General features: G+C 48.8%; 1 protein-coding gene across 1 annotated transcript in view; it reads left to right on the plus strand.

The window, feature by feature from the left end:
* The window catches only part of LOC144114643 (glycosyltransferase 25 family member-like), a 166,487-nt gene that overhangs the window by 100,112 nt on the left and 41,139 nt on the right, over positions 1–25,236 (plus strand). The gene's annotated exons all lie outside the window — the stretch shown is intronic.

Below are 25,236 nucleotides of genomic sequence, written 5' to 3' on the forward strand. Positions count from 1 at the left end.
GCCACTCTGTCGTTAATTCTATCGAACTCCTCTACGTTGCTAGCTATATCCTGAGTAATGAGGAATCCCACGCATAGTTCTCGTCTATCCGCTAATCCGCGATAGCCCAGTATGTGCCCGTCCTTTATTACTGAATACGCCTCACCTGTCCTTCTAACTTCACTGAGCCCTACGACATCCCATTTAATTCCCGCTAGTTCCTCGAACAGCACTGCTATGCCAGCCTCACTAGATATTGTTCTAGCGTTGAACGTTGCAACGGAATTAGCAGTATTATACGTGTCGGAATGACATCGCGTAGGAGGCCTGCGCACTAAGCGCTAAAACCCGAATGGAAGGCAGGCAGTGTAGACTGCTATCTTTTTTTTTTTTTGCACTCGCGCTAGTACTCTTTCCTTACTTTTTTTATTATATTTTATCGTTTCGCGCTTCCAGGGTCGCGCGTCTGTTGGATTCAGGTTGCTTCTGGTGAAAAGGAACACTCGTGGCGGAACATTGTTAGGCCCTTGATCAGCTTCAGTTTCCCCTGTCGGAGGTCGTTTACAAGCGAACAACCACTGACGGGTGAGGGTGCATGCATGGGGGCGGTTGCGGACTGGATCTGCTGTTGGCTGTAAGAGATACTGGCTCCTATTCATGCCGCCTGTGAAGACACTCCACTTTGTCCGACTCTAGCGTTTCTCGCCGTCCCGTTATCATCGTTCCTCTGATTATAATATAGGTAGCGCTCTAGTTGAGTTCTCCTGACATTGGAGTTAAGTTCCCACGCTGGTATGGTATCTTGTCTGGTCATTTAGCTTTTTTTTTAATTTAATCACGACCGCGCGCTCATTTCAGGGTCGGTTTTATTTAATCCTTTTATGGGCTTCTCACCTGTGTTTGAGATTGTCTGCCCTTGTTTCTCACTAGACTTGGTGGCCTTAGATTTTTGGGAGACATTTAAGGAAACGTCCGTCGGAGTTAACGCATTTTTAACTCATGTTCCGAACGACTTCGACATAGACGTGAGCGCTGTTCAGCTGTGTCCGATGTTAACACGCGCTCGCTGTAACACGGAAGCAATTTTCACCTCCTAACTGCCACCGGATCACTTAATCCTTCTGACCTCTCTTTCTGACCTAGTAGCGTTTTAACAGCGCAGAATAGCTGAGAAAAAGATAAGGAAGCGTGTGTTCCAGGGAACTGATGGAAAATGGGGAGGTAAGACTCCTCTACCAACTTGGCAGAGGCGTTTAATGGGAGAATTAGTTTCGCCACTGAAATAGGAACGAGGAGAATAAGCGCCTTCCTCTTCCCCTTCATGTCTACCGCTTAGGCGAAGTGGCGAAGCACGCAGTATATTTAATCTCAAGCGAGTTTCGCGTGAATACTCTCTCCACCCCTCTTCTATTTGTATTGTTTTCTTTATCTGGTCTCCTTCCGAGCTTAATTGGCCTCTCCTACTTTATCCCGCCATAGCGAAGTATTAAGGAAGCCGAAGCCGTTTCGGGAGTCGACGCTAATTATCAGAGCGTAGGGTACGCTGCTTTCCCAAAGACCGGGCCGCATTTTTTTTTTTGCTTATATGTGATCACACAGATCAACCTTTTTTCCCGAAACCTGGCCGCCATCCCAGCTCCGAACACTCTACTAAGTACCCGCGATCTAGGTACAGGCTGCTATAAGCTCGAGTGCTATGGCGTTCCGCTGCTGATCATGAGTTCGCGGCTTCGCATTCCAGCTGCCGCAGTCAGATTTCCATGAAAACGAAATCCAAAAAAAAAAAATGTCCCTCCACTTAGCTCGCGGTTCACGTTCAAGAAGCACAGGCGGTAAAAATTAATCCCGTGCGCTCCGCCCGTCATAACCCCGGTTTGGCTGTGACGCGTAAAGAATTATTAATCTCGACGACTGCAGTTGATTGAACTTTCGCTCTGACGGCGCTTGCGGTGTGTTCACTCTTGCGTGCACTTTTGTTGTTGTTGTTGTTGTTGGCAAAGCCTCCTTCCCCCGGTTTGATCCCCGGCTGTCGCTGAGTTGCACCAAGCACGACCGCAGCTCCTTCTTACAAGCTATTGCGTAAATTACTGCGAATCTTTTCACAGAAAATAGAAGGAAAGACAGCCACATTCCGCCGGCGGGACGCGAACCACCACCACCGCCGCCGCATGTAAGAAATGAAAGACGCCAACAGTTATTGAAAGGAAGGAAGCCATAAAGCAGTGTTAATTTTAGCCATGGTTTGATTAGAAAGAGGACATTAATTGCGTACTCATTTTGGATAAACCCAAATTCTGGCCAAATGTGGTGATATCTGAATGCTACGCTGCCCATAGGTAGACGTGTTTTTCAGTGGTTGTAGACATTAACCTGCGCCTTGTGCAAAGTGCGCGGTCTTAGCAGATTCTCGAAAAAAAATGCCGTGTTTTTTATCTTGTCATGGAGCGAACACTAACGTGTGATTCAGAATTCGCTCTGCGTGACGTTGGGAAGACTAAGACTTCGCATCAACGCGCCCTATATTGTACTCAGCGGAGAAGAACTGGCACTGCGCTCAAGGCCGCCCTTATATCAATGTCACATGACATATACGTGCGCAGTTCAAGCCTCGACAAGCGGCCATACTTTGCGCGTCATCAAGATTTCTTGCCTCACAGAGTTGTCCTTCTTGTCTCTTATTTTTTATCCCACTTATTTCTATCTATTGCATGCCTATAACGTTCCGCATCCTGTCAAGGTCATTTACCTTCTGGTTTTATATTTAGGGCTGCAAGCTAAGGAGCATATAGCTGTTAGCGTTCGAATGTTCGGGCCTACCTCATTCGTACCTTGCTTGCATTAGGCATTCCAGTGCAAGCGCACGTTCCAGGCCGTTTTTTGTTTCGATGGTCATAGAGGGATCAATATTTCGCTTTCTTGCATTCGCGTCTGGATTGGGGGAGGGGGGGGGGGGGGGCATACGCTGCGAAGCAGCGCGAGCTACAACGCCGGGTGATCGTTGCCTTGTGGGTCAGCGCTAAATCCTCATTGCTTTTCGCCCGCGCTTCCTTGCCCCACCGGACGCCGTGGCCCATCTGCCCATATATTGGTCGCGGGCGTATCTCCCCATTTGGCGACGGCGCTTCTGCGCGTGGGACATTCGGAAGACTGGGCACTGAGCTCATAAAAAAGGGGCCCGCGCTCCCCTTGTCGTGCTTGGCTTTGCTTCGTCTTGTTCGTCCGTTTGCTTGTTTTCTTTCTGGCGGAGCTTCTGTCCACATAGCGCTGCACGCACTTCTCGCCGTCTTTCCGCCGTTTTGCTCTGCAAGCGTAAGGTTCTTTGAGGGCGAAGCACCTCAGTATGTCTGACTTTCCTTGAGGAGTACATGGAAAAATCAACGGTTGTCCGGAGCGGACGCCGCCGATGCTGTGCTCTGATCACATCATGGCTTTACGCGGGAAAAAAAAAAAAACACGCAGCAAAACCTGCAATTATACTGTTGCGTGCCCGATTGTCATAACGGTTACAGGAATACCGCTGGAAAGCTATCGAATATCAAGTTTTTCCGATTCCCGTGGAACTCGTACAAGAGCGAAACGAAACAGCGCTAGCCCAGAGCAGTATATGGCGTGTACGGTAAAGCGTGTGCTTAAATCTACCTTCACACCTTGTGATCTGCTTAAGTCTGTACAGAAGCCTATGAAAACCAGTGCGTGGAAGACGCATATATGCTGTAATGTAGTGGTTTATTATTAAAGAAAACAGAACAAAAAGGAAGGAAAAGATGTTGCCGGCCGCGGCAGCTCACATCTAATATCTTAAACTACCGAGCTGCAGCCGGCGGAAATGAAAGGTGCGGGGTTGAATATCGAGGAAAAATACAGAGAGGATCGACAGTGAGAAAGGGCAGGTGAGACCTGTGTACACTATTTACAAAACAAAGTAAACAGGTTTGCGCCGCTCGAGCGCGAGTGTCCAGGCAGCGTCCGAGATATAACTGCGCGAGCAATGTACCACTGCCAGCATTTGCAAAACATAAAAAGCACTGTATACGTACAAATCCGCGCGCACGTAGCGTCCTAGCTGTCACTAATTAATGGCGCGTGTGGCACACTGCACAAGCGGCCGGGGTGGGGCACCCAGCCGCATATCGTTCGAAGTAGCACGCGCTGAGCGTTCGCGTCACTGCGCGCAACCTGGCGATGAGCAAGTGGGACATCAGGCCCGCCTGCTCGATGTACGCACAGAGGATATGCAGTGCTCGAAACAACTGCACACACGATGTAGAAACGAGCCGGAAAATAATGAAACTCACGCCCAACTTGACGTCGTACAGAGGGCAAAACTCTTGTCTAGAACACGTTTTGGGCTTGTTTCGGGCTGAGATGTCTAGAGATAGCACCTGGTCAGGAATGAACTAGGTGTCAGCATGAGCAATTAACCCCATAGGATTGCATCGTCGGTTTCTGCCTGCCTGGTCGCCGCGGCTATGGGAGCTACGGAACACACAGTTCGGCCTTTCTCGACGTGTTTTGCCCTCTGTACATACAACGCGCCTTCCATTTGAGCTGCACATTTCCCGAAGATATCCGAGTTCACTGCTCTACCGAAAACTTCACACACAGGCTTGGCGTCGTATAATTTACCACCGTGCACCAAACTTGCTTCAAAATGCGTTCGAGAGCTGCGCAACGGCTCTATCTTAAGAGTTCGACGGTCATGCCTGCTCTTCCTTTCACAGACATACGCTCAAGGTCAAGGACGACCCGGCCATCCTTTGGACCGAGCGAGCGGGAAAGGAAATAACGGTGGTGGCGGTCGGCGCTGCTCTCGGATCATTGTCGCATGCACCCATGCCTGGCCCGGCGCCTCAGGCAGATCTTCAGATACGACCTGTGCACCTGAGGGAGTCTGTGGTCTGCCCGCCCCGCTGAGTTTTTTTGTTTCAGACCCTTTCCAAATGAATGTTTCCGGCATACTGTTCGGGTGTCATGTCAAACTAAAACGAAGTGCCGCCAGCAGACGCGTGCAAGTTGCCGGCAGACGAATAGCGCGCCCAGCCGAGAACGGGTGTAGCGGCTTTCTTTGCTTTGCTTTTAGCTTATTTTGCAGCACAAACAGGATGTATGCGCGTTTGTGTTACGCAAGGCGCTAAAGCGGCCGCAATAAGCTCTGTTCTAACCTGCTGACGCTGTCGGGAGGCTCGCATTTCACGGCTGCTTGCGCTGCCTCACAAGACTGCGGACAACCGCTTTTCACGCACGCCTCGCGTGAGGTGGCGCCACTTGTTCTGGAGCAGTGCTGCCACCATACCAGCGCAAACAGTCTTCGTCGTTATCCCTTACTGAGTGGCAGTTATTGTCGGAATAACCCCTTTTCAGTTGCTCTCGATGATCCGCCTAAATGCCGGCTTTAGAGTAAGCGATATTGGTTGCTAGTTGTCCAAGTGGATTAGACTGCATAAAGTGCACTCTGTGTCTGTGGATGGTTTCTTTCCTCGCACTACACTGCGCACCAATTGTTTCCGCGGAATTTGGTGCATGAATAGATTTTTTTTGCTCTGTTTGGTCATTGCTTGCTTTCCAATTTCTTCAGACCCAGAGTAAAATATTGTTACTCTCGTTATTCACTCTTGTTGTCACACTATTCAGCAATCAATCATTAAAAATTTTGGGGCCGTGCAACAAGAATAAATGCACTCTGTTCTCTATGCAGCCATATTTATGTGAGGAGATATATAATCTGCATAAGTTGCACATTGTAACACCCTGTCTTCCTAGTCCGAATTCAGTTCATAAGAAAAACTAAAGTAAACCGTTTAGTAGTCACATATGCTTAATCAGTTTGATAGAAACTGATTTAAAAAAAATACTTCCATTACACGTGCCTTCATGGCAAGCGTGTGCAGTTTTAAACAGTAACATTGCATTTTAAATGTAGGCCAGTTAGCACAAGTCCAGCTTCTTCCTCTTTTCGACGCGCTGTTTTGACGCGAAGCCACTGGTATCTAAAGTTCGCTGCAAAGCTCCACCTGTAAGCGACGTCAACAAGGCAGCGCAAGCACTGTCTCTAAAAACGAGTCATTTAAGAATGGCAGATTCCTGGATCTGAATATTTAGTTTCCGCATTGAACCCATTTCATTTATTTGTGGCGCTAAATGTGCCGCGTGGCATAAAACGTGTTGTCATTAACGAACGTTATGTTACATAAACCCATGAAGTCTGTTTATGTGTAAAAAGTCACAATCTTCGGGCGTAAATGTTTTTCGTTAGCCACAAGTGGAAATTTTAGTCATTGTTTGAAAACAGGCCTGCCTCTTGAAGAACGCGTGCACGCGCCAGTGAAGTTCCTGGGCATGTCCACAGTAGGTGGTGGGCAGTGGTGTCAGAAGTGGGTACTTCGCAGTGAGGGCATTTTTCCGGCGCAGGGATCTTCTCACTTTGCCACTGGTGGCGAACTGCAGGCGTAAGGACCACTCCGACCCGCAGCCGCCCCAGAAAGACCTCCTCCACCCGCGATAGGTTGGGAGGAAGAGGGTGGGTACACAGGGGAATAAGAGCACGTGTACGCCGCTTGAGGGAGGCTGGAGAAGATTAATGTGTCAGAAGTGTATCTGGGGGCAAAGAGGCAGGGGGAGTTTGTGGATTGTCCGTTAAACGAGATATCATGTCAAGTACGATGCTATCGACATCTGTGCGCGCTTGAACCCAGTGGATGAGTATAGGCACCGGGTAAGATTGACAAGCAGCATGTATCGCCTGGGAAACCCGAAGGATACCACGGACTTTCTTTACATGCTTCAGAGCTTCCTGTGAATGAGTAAATATGTGCACCTGGTTATAAGGAGGGTCGTCAGGTAAAGCTGCTATGGCATTTAAAATCGCTTGCAGCTCCAAGGGAAAAGATGGTTTGGTTGGTTTATAGGGATTTAACGTCCCAAAGCAACTCAGGCTATGAGAGACGCCGTAGTGAAGGGCTCCGGAAATTTCGACCACCTGGGGTTCTTTAACGTGCACTGACATCGCACAGTACACGGGCCTCTAAAATTTCGCTCCATCGAAATTCAACCGCCGCGGCCGGGATCGAACCCAAGGGAAAAGATGATGAGGTGTCAGTACAGTAGGTTTGGCGGCTGTAGAGTTGTGTGTGTCGGGCTTATAAAAGCAGTTGACCCCCCGTTGCGGTTATGGCGACATCTGTGTAAATGATACAGCCATCATGCTGCCTAGAAAAAGCTGGTGGTAACGGCGGAGAGGAGAACTCCGACTTCTTATGACGAGCAGACTTGTTTGATGTAATGTGAAAGTAGTCCCATATGGAGGTGGTTGAGGCTCGAACATCGGACGAAGAAAAAATTTCCATGCTGTATTGGTTTGTCGCTGGGTAATTAAATTTTCCAGTGTGTTGAGCTGCGCATACTCCTGCAGCATACAAATAGGAGTTGCTCGGGGTAGGGGTAGGAGTTGCTCGGGGAGTTACTCGCATGGCTTCGTAGTTGAGTGCTTCGGGTGTAGACCACTATCGTTTCGTAAGTTGTTGAAACTGAGTCTGTTATAGGAGCCGAGGTTGAAAGACAGCACGAACAAGTCGACGAGCTGTATCTGAGCGGACACCTCCAGAGCAATTGGCTATTCTGCGGATGAGGCAAAGTGTGTTTATAGCACCCTTGCGCATAGCTGACAACCAATCCATGCCTTTGCCTGAAGCATGAACGTGCAGGCCCAAAACATTGGTATGTTCCACTTCAGGAAGTGGTGCATTGTGAATAGTGAGCACGAACGCAGTGGCTTTGAAAATACGGCGGCCAGCTTTATTGCCCACATGGACACAGCAGGATTTGGAGAGGTTGAGGGAGAGGCCAGTGTTGGCAAGAAAGTTGTAAAGAAGATTGAGGGCATTTTGCAGGGAGTCTTGCTCCACCTGAGCTGAGCGGTTTGTGGACCAGAGAGTGATGTCGTCTGCATATGCTAGAACTTGAACATTAGGAAGGGTGGATATAGACTGCGTATCAGAGGAATCAATCCGATGTTAAATAGAGGTGGGGCTAAAACTGAGTCCTGCGGTACTCCGCGGTTAGAAATGAAGCCGCCTGTGGGTTTACCATTAACACAGACAGCAAATATGTAGCGGCGATGCCAGCGCCGGTCTCCCACCTGGTTCCACCCGGATGCCCACCCGGTCTTCTTGCACAGCTGCGGTTGCCGCCTCCTGGCCCCGACATATACGCTGATTTCAAGAAGGTTCTTACGGCATATTTTGGCTTGGAGCTCCCGCCGACTCTCTGCGCTCCTGTCTTGTTCCGGACTCAGAAGCTGCGGCGCCACTCGACTCACCACCCCTGGCCGCATTCCCGAACCGAGCTGCCCTCCGCCAGCTTATGCACCGCAGCCGCTCCCCACACCGGTGTGTCGACTATTGCCGCCACCGAATGAGCTCCCACTCATTGTTCGGCAAGTGTCACGCGAGCACGCGTCGGTCTGTTGCCAACCTTCCCACACAGCTGCCTCATCCAACACCGTGGTCTCTCCCAAGCTTGCTCCATCCGCCCCTTCAAGCGCCTCCTCTACCACTGCCTCCAGGGATGCCCCACGCCCCGTGCGCCTCCGCGTCGACTCGGACTCTTCCGTTTTATCCCGCGCCTCCGAACACCTGGTCGCCGATCATGCTACTGGCGGACACCGCCGCCGGGCCGATGCCAAGAGCGCTGTGACGACATCAATTGTCCCAACGACTTGTGTTGTGCATTCCGGTGCACACGCTCCTGCACAGTCCCCTTGTGAGCTCGACGCACAGCCCCCTTCTGCCCTCGGTCCCACATCCGCTTTCCCTGCACTTGGACACCTGAGCGGCCGCAGTCGCGCTGTGTCGACCTCAGTTGTCCCGACTTGTGTTGTGCATTCCGGTGCACACGCTTCTGCACAGTCCCCTTGTGAGCTCGACGCACAGCCCCCTTCTGCCCTCGGTCCCGCATCCGCTTTCCCTGCGCTTGGACACCTGAGCGGCCGCAGTCGCGCTGTGTCGACACCAGTTGTCCCAACGACTTGTGTTGTGCATTCCGGTGCACACGCTCCTGCACAGTCCCCTTGTGAGCTCGACGCACAGCCCCCTTCTGCCCTCGGTCCCGCATCCGCTTTCCCTGCGCTTGGACACCTGAGCGGCCGCAGTCGCGCTGTGTCGACATCAATTGTCCCAACGACTTCTGTTGTGCATTCCGGTGCACACGCTCCTGCACAGTCCCCTTGTGAGCTTGACGCACAGCCCCCTTCTGCCCTCGGTCCCGCATCCGCTTTCCCTGCGCTTGGACACCTGAACGGCCGCAGTCGCGCTGTGTCGACCTCAGTTGTCCCGACTTGTGTTGTGCATTCCGGTGCACACGCTTCTGCACAGTCCCCTTGTGAGCTCGACGCACAGCCCCCTTCTGCCCTCGGTCCCACATCCGCTTTCCCTGCACTTGGACACCTGAGCGGCCGCAGTCGCGCTGTGTCGACCTCAGTTGTCCCAACGACTTGTGTTGTGCATTCCGGTGCACACGCTCCTGCACAGTCCCCTTGTAAGCTCGACGCACAGCCCCCTTCTGCCCTCGGTCCCGCATCCGCTTTCCCTGCGCTTGGACACCTGAGCGGCCGCAGTCGCGCTGTGTCGACCTCAGTTGTCCCGACTTGTGTTGTGCATTCCGGTGCACACGCTTCTGCACAGTCCCCTTGTGAGCTCGACGCACAGCCCCCTTCTGCCGTCGGTCTCACATCCGCTTTCACTGCGCTTGGACACCTGAGCGGCCGCAGTCGCGCAGTTCAGCACTCTGGCCTTCTACAAGCCCAGACGCTTCCACTTCATCCGAGCTCTGCCTCCCATGACCCGTGCTCTGTGCCTCAGTCCAGCTCAGCGCCGCCCCTTTCACTGAAACTTTCGCGCACAACAGTGTCCCCTTCCCGTCTCCCAAAACCTTCTGCCACCGAGACACTTCGGCTTTCAACAGTGATTTTTTATGGGTCACCTCCCAGCACGCCATTTCTCACGTGAGCGTGTGCCGTTCGCCCGTGCCTACCGATGTGCCTACCGTGCCTACCGTGCCCTGGACACCGATGTTCTGACTTCATCCTACTGTTCCGTGGCCCTTCCTCGGTCACCGCCCTTCAGCCTTGTCCACCCTCCTGAGGCCTGAACCCAACGCCGGCGCCCCACTCGGGTCATCGACTTTCGCTTCTCCGTGGACATTATGTGCTCAACCAAATTCCCAGGCCCTCTACGGGACTTGTACATAAGTCTCTTCGTCATTTTTCCTTTATCGCGCACCGTGCTAGGAGGGGGGGGGGGGGGGGGGGGGGGAGGGGGAGCATCTGTAGCGGCGCTGATGAAGATGAAGCAGGGAACGCGACCTGGCTCGCGCAAATCAGAACGCTTTCAGCAACCGGCCTGGCCAGGAGCGTCGACAGCCCGCTCCGCCGGCTCACCATCCGCAGCTACCGGGACCAACAATACATGTGGATGTTGTCGTAGGCCTTCGTGATATCTGCTGCTAGGACTGTGCGAACGAGACAGCTGTGAGGCGAGTGACGTGTCAGGTCGTTGGCAAAGCGGTCAAGACCATCCTCAGCTCGGTATCCTGCACGGAAACCAATTTGGGAAGACGAATATTTCTGATGATGGTCGAGGCATCAGGAGAGTCGAGTGGCAAGCAGTTTTTCTTACAGCTTACAAATAGTTAGGTTAGAGAAGACGGTCGTAGGGCCCCAAGAATTGTGGGTGATTTTCCGGGCTTTGGTATCGGAACTACCACTGAATGTTTCTAATGGGGTGGCATTTGACTGGATGTCCAGATTTCGTTAAAAATTCTGAGAAGTGAAGTCAATGCTTTACCGTCCAGATTCCGCAATATGGCATAAGATACACCGTCATGACCAGGTGCAGTGTTTGGGCGGATGTCTTCAATGAGAGCTAGAAGCTCAGCCATGGTGAACGGGCATGTGGTCTTATCCTCTGGCTCATGTTTGGGACTGACTGGAACAGGTGCAGGTGAGCAGTCATAATTCGGAAAGAATTGAAGAGCAGCTTGCGAAGCGAATTCATCTGGAGAAAGGCGAAGGGCAAGGTGAATACTCTTGGCGTAGTCTTTGACGGATGGCTTGCGTTCCATGGAATGAAATACACGCCACAAGTGGCGATTGCCGACATGAGTACTGAGTTGAGAACACCACTCTGTCCAGCGCTTGTGCCGAAGGCGTTTAGAATACCGACGGGCTTTGGCGGTGACTCTATATAAAGTTCCGTTCTTGCATTCTCGTCTGACGGACGCTGACTGACGTATACGCCCAGCTGCTTGCGCCTTACCCAGAGATTGGGGAGGCGAAAGTCAGGATTTGGTTGGTCTTCGTTGACAGTGGAAGAAATTATGTTCTGACTTAAGACAAGCATGAATGTAGAAAGGGCTGAGGCAGGCAGGAGTTATTGAGATTGTGAGGAGGCGACCATCCGTGCGAAGACTGTCCCAAGAAGTGACATGGATCTTGCGGCAAATTTTACATAATGTACTTGAGGCAAAGACAATTAGAACGGGGGAGGGATCACTGCCCCAGGTGTCTGCTTCGCAAGACCAGTGAGGATTGGCGGGTCCCAGCGACCCCGTAAGGTCCGGAGTTGATGGAGGAGCACGCGGGCGGGTATAAGTAGAGGAATTGTTCAGACGTGTAAACGACTGGTCGAAGAACGTGTCGTAAATCTGATCTCCACGTTTAGAGCTATGAGTGTATCCCCAGACTGTATGTGGCCCATTAAAATCTGCAACTAGTATGGGTACACCTGGGTAAGAGGTGCGCAGATGTGTAAGCCATCCAATGTTGAGTACACAACTTTGGGGCCGACCATAAAAAGAGACCAATATTACTGGAGTGCGCTGCGGCTTAGTGATAATGGCAATTCTTGACGGGTATTTCATCAACGAAATAGGTCGACGGGAGAATGTGGTGTCGAACAATGAACATATATAAGTGCTTTACAAGGAGCAAGACCACTGCGGCGGTCGGGTACTGATGGATAGTGATATCCACAATAACCACAGAGAGGAAACATGGCATTATGCTCCTGCAGAAGGAATGCCTAGGCATGGAGTTTGCCTTCTTGAATACGCAGCTTCAATTCAGGGAGCTTATTAGTAAGACCCGGACAGTTCGATTGTATGACTTGGGAAGTAGCGTTAGTGGCCATTCGCTTGCAAAACAGCTGCAATCATCTGAGGGAGTTAGTGCAACAGGATAATCAGGGATGACATTGAAGATGTAGCTACAGATTGCTCGGATTGTTCATATTTTGAGCCTGAGGGATTGTTCACATTGGATAAAGGAGGCACTTGGCAAACAGGCTGAACTGGCGGTAGATGCGGACGTTGTAGTAAGAGAGAGCGACGTCGGCAAAGTTGATCATGTTGTTGGCTAACGTTGGCGATCGCGTCATCGATGGCAGAGATCTAACCAGGCATAGAGGAGATTATCGGAGGCAATTCATCATCTTTTTCCGCTGGGTACCGGAACCTGTCTTTAAAACAGAGGCATAGGTAGGGCAGATACTAGAACGTGAAAGCAAAGATGCTGACGGTTTTTCAGTATCATCCTCATCTGTGTCTGTCGACAGAGCAGCAAAACGGTTGGAGATCTTGACATCAGCCTGAGTAGGCGCAGCCACTGGACGACGTTTCTTTCGAAGGCAGTTATAATAAGTGATATCGTGGTCGTTTGTCTTACAAAATGGACACCTGAATGAGGGAAGACCGTCTGCTCGTGGTTTGGGCAGAGTGTCTTAGGATGCAGGGCAGAACTTTTCGATGTGACCTTGTCGATAGTAGAAAACTGATGCAGAAAGGAAAGGCTTCGGATGAACGATTCGTCCATTGTTCAAGAATCGGGTAGGAAGTTCTAACGGCCCCACAAGCAGGAGAAGAAATGTTCCTCGGTTGCCTAGTTGGCGGGCATTAAGCACTGAGTGGGTGTCGGAGTAGAGATCCGTCATCACTGTCTTCGGAGGTGCATTAGGTTCCAGGTCACAAATGAAACATCTTTGCAAGCCGGGTCCAGATGCTAGATAAACCTGTGACTGTGACTCGCTGATATATAATTTGTCAACATCACAGATTTTTTTTAGCATCGGCAAGTGATGCTACTTGGACAGTGATGAAATTGGAGGGACGATGGTAAATAAAACCGTGTTACCCCGAGACACCCAGTGCACGGTCATTGAGCTGCTGCACCGATCTTGAAGGAACTGGCGTTATGTCGTATTGCAAGGTAGGCTTAATGTGCACTCGGAAGGAGCGATCAAGTTCCGGGAGTGAATATTGCGAAGGTGTCGTCTTTGAAGGGGTAGGGTCGGTTGGAGTGGCCTTTACCTTTATTCGCAGCCGGTTCAATGCTGGCATAAGAAACAGCCTGAACAGGAGTGGGCAGGAGTGGTATACGGGTAGGCACAGGAAGAGGCAAGGCGGTAAGGGTTAACGATGATTCGTCCCCTGCAAGTGAAGACGGTGACTTGAGTAGCGATGAAATACCGGGTGCAGGAGGAGCTGAGGTGCGAAAGAGACATCCTTGAGGCGGAAGGGTAGGCGAAACAGCAGACGCACCGATAGCAGGATGTGATCTTTCCATGTCATAATTACTGTTCATGTCCGTTGGCCAGGCTGAAATAGGCCTGCGCACCTCACGGAACGAACGTCGGCATTGTGAAGACAATGTCTGAGGGTCCGTCCCGAGATCTTGTGGCGTTCTTGGGATCTTCAGGCAGCGTGAAGAGATGACACTATGGCCTGGAAGGTAAATACAGCACATAAAAGCACAGAAGTAGCCGATCGGTACAGACAGCCCAATTTGGTCTTCATCGTCTTCTCCCTGAACCCATTTTAACACGCACTTGATCACAAAAATTTAGCCTCAGATGGACGTGCGCGTTACAATCGGATGCAAAACCGGGCTCCAGCAACATCGACACCGTCATTCTCATCGCAAGGTTGAAGTTATTCCTCTTTGTATTGCCATTTGGGATTTTGTTAGTCATTTTGGACCCGACTGTGCTTTTCCCTGTTTTCCCCTGCCGTCATCCGTGGTAAGCATACTTTACATCTTAGCTGCGGTTCAGTAGCGAAAATGGCTAAAGCATCTACGAAGGCAGCTGCAGCTGTGGCAGCAAAAGGGTATAGACATCCTGTGATGCCTGAAGGGCGAAACGTTTGCGCAGACTTTTGCACAAATTTTACTCCTTCAGTTTTCGGAGAACGTGAAAATTGGGGTGTGTTAAAATCGAGGGCGGTTTAGATTCGGGTAATTACGTTGCGCCTCCGACTTTATTGGTCGTTTCTACCAGGCACCATTGCAACGGAGCAATTCTTTTCAAATCAAGCTAATAATTCATCTTTCACTGCTTGCGCAACCTTTCCGTCTAATACGCACACTTATGTGCTAATTACAAACGCTCAGCCAGCAAAAATAGAGTCAAAACGGCCTCCGCGCACTAATTACCAGGATAATTTCAGCTTCACAGCCGTGGCTCGGCGGGCGTCTGAATCGAACGTGTGCGGGCAATTAGTCAATAAACGGTTTTCCTTCCCCCCTGTATTTACATCATTGCGTCCTGCCTCATTTCGAGAATTCGGTGCGCGTGCTTGACCGCGGTGATTTCGAAACTGACGAATACGCATCCCTCACTCGGTCACGCAGTAAAGCGTGAATGGACCTGAAAAGCGAATCGGTTCTCGCCAGTCGGCGCGTTCCCTTACTGCATTTTCCCGGTAGACAGGGACTACATTCATGGTCTTTGCAGTTTCACTTTCGTGGGGAACAAATGCCTGCTCGGATATTACTGGGGATTGGGTTTGTTTCCACGAACACCGGCGTGGAGCAAGGAGTTACTGGGGTTTTAGTTTCACGTACGTACAGAGTTCCCGTACGCAAACGTGAGAAGTCTACGTACCCTACGCGCATGTCGTTTGGAACCCTTTTAGCTACACTTGAGCGACGCACGCCACACCAGTCGAACTGCGTCAGAGCATTGCTGTGACGACGACAAACACTGCTTCCTCAGGCTTAACAGCTGAAAAGCCTGTTTGTTTGACAAAAGCGATTTGCCATTTGAAATTCTATACGAGGGAAAGAATGGGCAAATTGAAGCCGAATATAACAGTCTAGAGCATGATATCGCGTCGAGGGATTAGCGATGCAGGTCATAGTACACAAAGGGGGGTAATAAAAAGAAACTGAGGTTGACGAATAGGAGTAGTAAAACTGAAGCAAGCTTTATTTTTTCCACACCATGATATTGATCGTTCGAACTCTGACCTTACCGTATCAAAGAGAGGCTTTCTCGCGTCACTAGAGTTTCGTTCAACCTAAAGTGCCAACTCCAGGGGCACTTCCTGGGCGTACGCGCCCAGCGTCGGTGCTCTTGGCGTACGCATAGGGCGCCTCGATGGGTCAGCGGAGGCGAGCGGGCATCCAGGCACCGTACGTACGCAGGAACGGCCGGGCGCCGAAAAGGGGCATGCATCTCCATGTCCCCGGCTCCCCCTCTCGAGCCGGTGGAAATAATTTCAAGCCGTGAAGGAAAGGGGTTGGGTGCCGCTCAAAGGGCAACTTAAACCATGAAGAAACGTTCGGTGAACCTGAAAGAGCTTGAGCCGTCAAGAAAAGAGTCGCCAAGAGCCACGCGTTCCTCCGATTGTTGCAAACCGGACCTCGCTTCCAACGTGTGCGCTAACGCCCGTGCGCTGGCGCTGATATCTAGCACGCGTGCAGGTATCGGCCCCTCGCCGAGATTCGCTGGCGTCGCCTGCAATAAGTATGCGCAGACCGGTTCGGGTTTATGCCCAGAAAGCACCCTTTGGAGTTCTTCAAATTCAGCCAGCTTCAGCTGTTCAGGCAACATCCCGTTATTTTACAACGGTGCATGCATAGTTCCGTGATCGTGAAGGCTCATAAGAAGTCTATTAATGATTTGTTATAATTTTGTGGGTAATCACTATAGTTTTAATTTCTGGTGCCTTGAACACAACGCTTAGTTTTTTGCGAAAGTGTTTAAACCGAAGAACAGCGTGTTCTGGCGGCTATGCCGAATACTAAATCTGTGTCCTGGCTGGCTATATATCCGTGTTACAATCTGGAGGTACATTAGCAAAAATAGTAAAGGGGAGCTCCTAAGACGTTCAGAGAATGCCCTGCTCCAGTGTCGTCAAGGTCAGCTCATCCACAAGCTGGTCCGAGGCTATCTGTAGCCAGGCCCGCCACGTTGGAAATGAGTCTGACGGGCGTTATTAAATGAAGATTTCGCTCTGTGAGCCTACCTAATCCAGAGTCTGTTTGTTACTTCCTGTGTTCTCGGCGCCAGGCTGTTCAGTTTTGTTGTGCAAAAAGGGTGAAGAGTGCGCTCTTCGCAAAACTTTTATTCCTCCTGTTCCCTGAGCATTTTCCACGGTAGCCACGTCTAGCGCCGACGCGATTCTTTTTCGTGGGTGCCTCGCCACTTGCTCGGGAGCTCTTCTCGCTTATGCGTCGTAATTGCAACTGCACAAGCGGGTGGCCGCGTGTTGGCGCTATTAACTGGGCGCAGTAGGCTCGGCGCGTTTACTTAACTCGTATGCAGATTTCTAGCTCCGCTTCGAAGCCACAACGCTGCTAGAGCGCGCTTTGCTTTCGAAAGACGAGCGCAGCTGGGCTGAAGCACGCGACCAAAAAGAATCACTCGCGCGCGATGCTCACCAGCTGGCTTGAGCGTGGAAGAATCGATGGCGCTGGTGTTTTAGCAGATAGTGATGGTGCATGGGGCGCCAGCCAACAGCTTGCGAAGACTCGGCGTTGGTAGTTTTTGGCGCTTTACTTCCTAGATGGTTCGGTGTAAAATTGTGAGGAGAATCCGAAGCTAGCGTAGACCCATAAATTATGCACCAAAATTTGTATGAGAAATCAATATACATTTTCATATACATTGTAAAGCATTTTACTACGAAACAATTAAAATTGGAAATATTTCAGTTTTTGTTCGGTAGGTTTTTAAAATATAATCCTTTTTTTTATGCACAACACGCTGTTATTGGCGTTGCATACGTTAAGTAGGATTGAGTTTCACATTTTGGCTCCGTTGGACTGAATACTTTGTTCGTTATAAGCGTTCAAAACGGTGGGTGTGTTAAAGATTTTCTCAATAGGTGGGTCACCACCAAGCATCAAAATGCGCTAAGTAATTTTTATGATACTGAATAGTGAGGTTTTATTCCCCATAAATTTTCAATACAGCTGCTGCCGCTCCTAAGCACGCAGTGCTTGTGGGTGTGGATAGCAGATCAGTGTAGCCAAACTGAGTAAAACGCTTCAAGCTGTGAATAAACAAAACACCGTTATAAATACGTCTCTCGCGTGGAATAAGCACCAAATAACAAACAACACTTCAACACTCATTGGACATAATACTGAGTATATGTGTCCTAGTGTGTCAGTAATTAGCAAAAGATGTAAACGAAAATTTAACATAGCTAAGCAAGGAATGCAACCCTAAGGACACAAGCTCAAAGCTTCGAAAGGACTGCTTTAGAAAGTTACGTCATGTGAACAATGAACTTGCATAAATATCGGTAGGCATATTTTCAGCATACAACTAATAACCAAACAGTAATCAAGAAAAGAATATACATGCAGCAGTATGAAAACGGAATATCTCGTTTTAGTAGGCTGCGTTCGAAGTGTGAATTAAATGGCCATAAGATATACTTACTCAGAAATTTCAAGGTATCATGTCTTTAGTTACTTTATCGCTTGCTTCCAAAAAATTATGGTATATGATATTTTCAATATTTTTTTTTTGCCGAAGTTTGTATAAACTCGAGGAGGGTGTTATCCTCACGCTTGTCAAAGTTTTTTGTTTTTAATCACCGGTGTTTTGTATTGTTCATTGTTATATATTATAGTAGGGACAACGCAATTGTGTGACCGTTGAAAGTTTAGCGCGCTGCTCTTATTGTTTCTTCCTTCCTTACGTCACGAAATTGCTTTCCATAATCTATATTTTTTTACGTGATTCCTCGGAGTAGCTTATTTAGCCTTGTATAGTTGCTGAACAACTACCGTACGCCGTTATTCCGTTTCGCAAAATAATTTCGCCTAAAGAATCGTACACCTACTATCTGTTTAGTATATTTGCGCCCTCCCGCAATTTGTAAGTATAGGCCGCAATGGCTCTTATATGTATTAAGTTGTTGAATAAAATGAGACCTTCATTTATGTTGCCAAAACCGGCACATGTACTTGAATCGTGAAAATGGATAAGACTCATGATACTCCTGATACTCTTCGCTCTCCGCCGGTGTAGAGAAACGACAGCGAAATAACCTTTTATGGGGAATCCTGCGTTTCGCATCTCATAAAAGTTTTTCTAAATGGATTGAAAATAAGAGCTCACGCTGGATAGAAAATGCTGCTGAGAAAGTTGACCGTGCTCGCCCCCTGGTGGCATCCTGACATCGTGCACAGTATATGGGGCGAGTCGTTTGCTGTATTGCTTGCTTGGTACCAATAGCGATACGTATCGTGCTCTAGGACCATTTTCTACGCTGCGAAAGCTGGTCTAGTTTTTACGCGGTAGGGTATACAGCTCGTTCGATCCAAAAGCTGTCGGCGTAGTAGTAGTCGGCACAGCGTGTCGGAAATAATAGGGGGCTGCGTAAAAAAATCGTAGCGTGGTAATTTGTGGTTCTAGTTATTGATGATTGATTGGTGTGTGATAGACGGTGACTAGTTAATTAAATCATTGTGATTAACTGATTAGCTAAAGGAAACAAGAATTGAAAAGGGGGTTCAAAGGTGTGAAATGCTCAGAGTAAAAAAAGCCAATACTTCATGGTAGTAATTAAGAAAATTTAGAGTGTGTAATTGATCAATTAATTTATTTAAACCACTGACAAATTAAAAATGCGTTCAAAAGTGTTTTCAGCGCGAAAGGCGTGGCGCCGAACGGGCGATGGCGTTCCGTGGACTCCCTGGCAGCGCTGAAACACGCTGTCGCGTTCCTCTCTTAAAGGCGAAGCTTAAGCGTCCTCCAATTTTTTTCTTTGTTTGCTTTGTTATGCTGAAGAAGTAAAAGCAACGGTAGCCACACTTCTCAATTGCATGTAAAGGATGAAGATGTGATGCTATCCTGGTCAGATATGAAATCCTCGCACGTATGCTGACACTTTCTTTTTTTTGTAACGCTGCTCACAGGGCAGTATAGGGCCTCAACTTCGTCATTGTAATTGATTTCTTTACAAGTGACACAAGGTGACGCGTCGTGTATCATCACTGGCCAATGGAGCTTGCCGAGACGATTTTCTGTCGTGTAGCTGCTTGGCCGAGAATGCGAATACGTTTCTCAGACGCTCAGTAGTGTTTTTGTGTGTTTTATACCCGCCAGAGAAGGAGGTTAATGTCTGCCTCCTCTGGATCACATGTACGAAGCATGGAGTCGGCTATCTAGGTGTCACTTCGGCTCTTGTACGCAGGTGACAAAAAATCTCAGCACCGTCTCAGCGCACGCCTCAGCTGAAGGGTGTTGACATGCCAGACTGTGTAAACTTCAAAAGTGATTCGAGAACTTGACTTTTCTACGCCGAAGATAACTTCCACGAGGATTTTTTTATGTTGTTTCTCCGTGTTCGTTGATCCATCGGCGCCGATACTCCATCTGATCACTTAGACTGCTCCCGAACCATCATTACCGCGGGCATCAGCCTGTATACAGTATTCGAGATTGTTTTCCGTGTTTTCGGCCTGTAGGATCTTCATCTCGAAAGTTCTCTTTTAACTCTGAGTAGGGCGCGGCCGAAAGCGACCGGCACTCAGACGCCGACGACCCCTTGTGCGGGCTGTCGCCGCCGCCGAGTTTTTTTCGGGATTCCGGCACACACGGGGATAGAAGGGAAAAAAAAGGGCAGACAGCTTGGCTCGAGAGATCACGTACCGAGCCGAGCGGCCATACGCCCTGGGACAGCACTTCACCGTGGAGATCGGATTTTCTGAATACCTAAACTATCAAAGAGGCAGGAGAATTAGATACTCCCCGCCACATAAGGGCCTCACACAACAAGACGCAGCTAGTTGGCGGAGGCTGCAAACGGGAACATTCTTTAACCTACATATACTTAGCAAGATGTATCCTACACAGTATAGAAACACATGCCCGTGGTGCGGGGCAACCCCCACGCTTTACCATATAACCTGGGAGTGTAAGCGAAACTACACGTTCCACCAACACAAAACCCCGAGTGCGGAGCAGTGGGAGAGCCGGCTCACCAGCTGCGAGCTCGCCGCCCAAAGGGCAATGGTGCAGCACACAAGCGAAGCAGCGCGACTCAGTGGAGCCCTGGACTAGGGGCCCAACCCTGCTTTGAAGGTCAAGAGTCTGCAGCGATGCAGACGAAGTCCGAACGCTAAACCCCTCATGGACCAAATAAAGTTTCTCTCTCTCTCTCTCTCTGTTTACGGGCACATGTTCGTCCAATACCGAGTTTGAGTTTTCTATGCCCTTGAAGTCTGCTACAGCCTGCTGCTGTGGTCACCACCACGTGACAGGTAGTTGTGTATTTCGGCGCACAGCCCCTTCCTTGAGATTCTTCATGCAGTTTCTTTGGTAGTTTCGCGTCTAGCACTTTACACGCTTGAAAGGAGCGAACAATCTTCGAAACCAAGAAAAGCATTGGAGAATGTTACCTTTCTTATGATAGTATAAGTTAAAATGAGAAATTCAGGTCAGAAAATTGTGACATTTACTTATGCGTTCCTTCCTTTCGATGACTCGTGGCTTCTCTCATATCATAACGAAGCCTCCGTGTCTTTACGCTTGCGTGCTCAATATCTGAACGAGGGTCTCCGTCCTGGCTGCCTTGATGCCATAGGTAGCACAACAAGGCACTGACACAGCTGCCCCTCCCCCCGTTCTATCACGTTCTACATGGCACTTGAGGCATGGCAGGACGTTCCACGTGCACCGCTATGCTCGGGGTGGCGCTGTTGAACGCCCTCGAGGTCAGGCTAAGTGCAACACAAATTTCTTCGGAAGCAGGAAAAAAAAAGAAGAGAGCCCTTGCTATGTGGTCTTGCCTTCTACACTGTACAAAATCATTTTCTGTTTAAGTTGCCTACACAAGTAGTTTCACACCATAATCAACACCACCTTGAACAAGTAACGTTCCCCTGTGCGTTCCTTGGTTTCCGTAACTGCTGGCTTCTTTCATGTGTACATCGAACGAGACCCTCATGTCTTTACCGTTTTTTTTTTCTCAATAGCGCGTCCTCCTTGAGGCGCCGTACTAAATGTAAAAAAAAAAATAAACGCCATGAGTTTGCAGGGACTTTATACTGTAATGAGGCCCAAAAAGTATTCCCCTTACGCGGACTAGCGAATTCTTCCGGTCGCAATCCTATCTTAACAATGCTTTCTTCCGACAGACGCCGCGTCTCTTTCGTACGTGATTAGCCGCAACGCGAATTATTGTGTGTTTAAATGTGACGGGAGGAACAGAAGTAATCAGTGCGTACTTAATTCATTGCTGTTTGCAGCAAGGAGCAGCTTTACTCCGGCTTTGATGCTAGCGCGAGCAGGTTTCTTTACTTGGTACCAAATCTCTCGCGCTTGTAAAAATTAAAAAGCCAATCTTAATTTTTCAGAGCGGCTGTTTGCTGGCGTGTTCCAGGCTAGAATCAACAAGGACACGAAAAAAAAAGCAGACGAAAGAAAAGTCTGTTTTTTTTTGCGCAGCATATACAGAGTGTCCCAGCAACCTTTTGCCGAGACCGATGCACTGCAAGACGACGCGACCAAATACATATTGCTGGTTATTGTAAGGAGCAAGTCACAGTATATTTGTATTTTGCTTAATTACAAAATTAGTTGAGATTAATTAACCAACATCTCAAGCAAGAGAGTTAGGTGCAAAATTCCAATTAGAAAATGGATGGCGGTTTAGCATTGCTAAGCACGAAACAATTCTATGGGTGCAATTAAGTCTGCGTAGGCGCAGTAATACAAAAGCATTTCTCTTACTGCTGCCGATTATGTTGCTGCGTGTTCGTTTCTTTATGCGTTTGCCGTTTTTAAGTCGTGTTTTCGCTCTAACTTCGGTTATACCACATCCGAAAACGTGGATTCCGTTGCTAGAGCGTCTAGTAAGCACACCAAAATATCAGTTAATTAGTGAATTGTTTTAATTGATTAATAACTAATTTAGTAATTAAGCATTGAATCAGTTCTAAGAAGTTAGCCATGAACGTGCGAAATAATTCACTATAAATGAACTAATCAATGAATTCGACCGATTAAATGATCACCCAATAAATAATTTGGTGGTGATGATGATGATGAATTTTTATGGCGCAAAGGCAGCTTTGGCCAAAGAGCGCTATGGCACAAGGTAATTTTATTTTACAAGGTGAGGCGAAAGACCCATTTCCCAAGCATTTCGCCCTCAAGAAGCCGACACGCAGAGGAAAGCTTGTACCCATTGCATCACCGGTGGGTACCCGGCAGCACTGGGGATCGAACCCCGCACCTGCCGCATGCGAGGCGGATGCTCAAACGACTAGGCCGCCACTGCGGTCGATAATTTGGTGACTCAATTGAACGTAATGTGATCTAATTGTTTGGCTTCTGACCCGAAAGACGTGGTTCGATCCCGTTCGCGGTGGTCGAATTTCGATAGAGGCGAAATTCTAGACTCCTGTGTATTGTGCGATGTCCGCGCACGTTAAAGAACCCCGGAAGGTCTATATTTCCGGAGCCCTTCACTACGGCGTCCCTTAGTCGCTTTGGGACGTGAAGCCCCCATAAAACATAAAACTTAAACATGATCTAATTGTTTATTTAGTCAGGTAATCAGTCGATAAACTCGATTAAATTGCAAATGAATTTAGTGAACTAATTCAACTAATTCATCACTTCGTCCAATCAGTCAATCAATTAATAATTTAATTAACAAGTTGACTTTCTCATTCTTCGTTATAATTACATACTTGTTTAATCGTCTATTAATTACCCCTATAATGGATGATTGACAGTTCGTGCGGACACGCTGTGATGACACGCTCTGCCGACAGGTCCTGTACACGCCACTCATGAGACAAGAAATGCTTTCGCATCAATATTGTGCGGAGGCGCAGTTTTTTGCATGTGGACACCACTACCTGAAAGCGCGATTGATTGAGGGGTCCACTAACCCCCGAGTCCAATGACTCACAATGTGAACTGAAATTTTTCTACCGGATTTTTTTTTCCTTATGGAAAAATGGCAACTCTAGGGACACCTAACTGAGCTTACAATATCTCATTCAGTCGTTTCTCAAGCGTTCTAGGTTTCCAATAGACAGGTGGAAAACAGCGCACAAAAAACGAGGACTGTAAGACGATGACACAGACTCGTGCTAACAACTGATCGCTTTTATTCGAGCGCTTTGAAATACATAGCAGGAAAGAAAGAAATGTGAAGCGAGATACACATGGGGAGCGACACTAAAACATGTCACACCATCACCACGTCTTGAATGGATAACACTGTGGCTAATAGTGACGGGTCAAAGGAATAAAAATACGACAAAACACAGCACAAAGCACTCCTAGCCTCCAAGGTACTTCTTTTTTGAATGATATCGAAGGTGCGCTCCTTCTTGTGTCGTCTCCTTCTTGATGTATCCGGAGCGCTTCAAATATCTTCCTCGTGCGCATGTCTCTGTAGGTTCCTATCGTTTTAGCCTGGTTAAGGAATGGCTTGCAACCTTCGCATTTACGGCAATGAATTACCAGATTGCTCCCGGTCTTTCCTTTCAAGGCGCAAGCTTGCTCACTCAGCCGTTTTTTTTTTTAAACAGCGCCCGACCTTACCTATGTAGCAACGTCCACACGATCTTGGTATATCACGTTGATTCGGCGATCCGCGTGGCGGAGAGCATGCTTTATGGTGCAGCTTGTCCTTGCTCTCGCGGGCATTCACTTTTGTTTGCATAGGCCCCCTTCACTGTCGAGCTGTGTAGCAGGGCGCTTACGGCATCCCCGAAGCTCCGAATCCCTGGAGGGTGAGCCGGCTTGTCGCCCTCATTCCTGCGGAGCTCAGGAATTTCGGGGGAGCCGGGAGTGCCGCGTTACAAGCCTCGACAGCGGAACTTGCAGGCGAGACACTTCCGACGAAGGCTTTACGTTGGCTTGTGTGTGTTGCTTTCAGCCTGGTTATGCCGACTCTGGCAACGTCTCGCAGCATTCCCGTTCAACATGCACGTCCCGCCATGCGTTAAGACCTGCACTCGAGACGACGGCTGCCTCCGACGCGCCTCGCCGCTTACCTTGCAGGCAGTGTTCGGGCTGCGTTTTGGATGTAGCAGTAGACGAGGATGACTGTCGTAAAGCGGGGACATGAGCTGCCCGTCTCGAAATTCTCGCATAACAGGCCCGTCTTTAGCTGTGTCGTCGTCGCGCAGCAGATGTAAATTTTCATTCGCATGTAATTTAATTTTAACGAAAATCCAGTCTCCGAGGTACGAGACGATAACTACCATAAGTTCTGAACGTGTTTTTTATTTTTGCCATCGGTTTGGCCGTTAAACGGGGCGCGACAAACTTCTCGATTTGACTTGATTTCCGAGAACTCGGCGCTAGCAAATCGTGAGCTGTGAAAATTTTCCCAACTAGGTTTTCTTTTAGCACTTGCTTGGAGCAGCTAGGAAGAATATCTGTGCAGTCTCTTTTGATGACGCAGCAGTTGAGGTATGGTCCCCGAGTGTTCTGTGCAACAAAGAGTAAGCATCTTCATATCACATCACAGGAAAAAAAAATCTATTTGTTTTGTGCCTAATCTAGATGCATTCTGCTGGTTATAGTGGTTATCATAAAAACTGCAATAAGCTAGTATTTTCCTATTGCAAGAGCGAAAGGCCCTACAACATTCGTTCGAGCTCCTGTTTACGTGTTCAAGTTATATCGTCCGTGGGCGCTCAAGGTGACCTGATCTCCGAAGAGAAGCACGAAGGATAAAACGCGTCAGCTGACATCAAATGAAGTAAAGGAAACCTGCAGAGCCCAAACTAGAACAACACGGGAGGGCAGCTCTACAGTGCATTTCTCCACTTCTGGTTTGTAAAGCGCGAAAATGTCCGAAAAGTGAATAAATTCTATGAGAAATCAAACAGCTGGGTATAACCCTGCAATTAGACTGGATCGCTTAACCTCTAACCTCTGTATACGGACGCATACTTTGCTACGCATACACAGCCAATTGCAAATATCTAAATCAATT

This window comes from Amblyomma americanum, chromosome 1, assembly GCF_052857255.1.
Source record: "Amblyomma americanum isolate KBUSLIRL-KWMA chromosome 1, ASM5285725v1, whole genome shotgun sequence".
Lineage (NCBI taxonomy): Eukaryota > Metazoa > Arthropoda > Arachnida > Ixodida > Ixodidae > Amblyomma > Amblyomma americanum.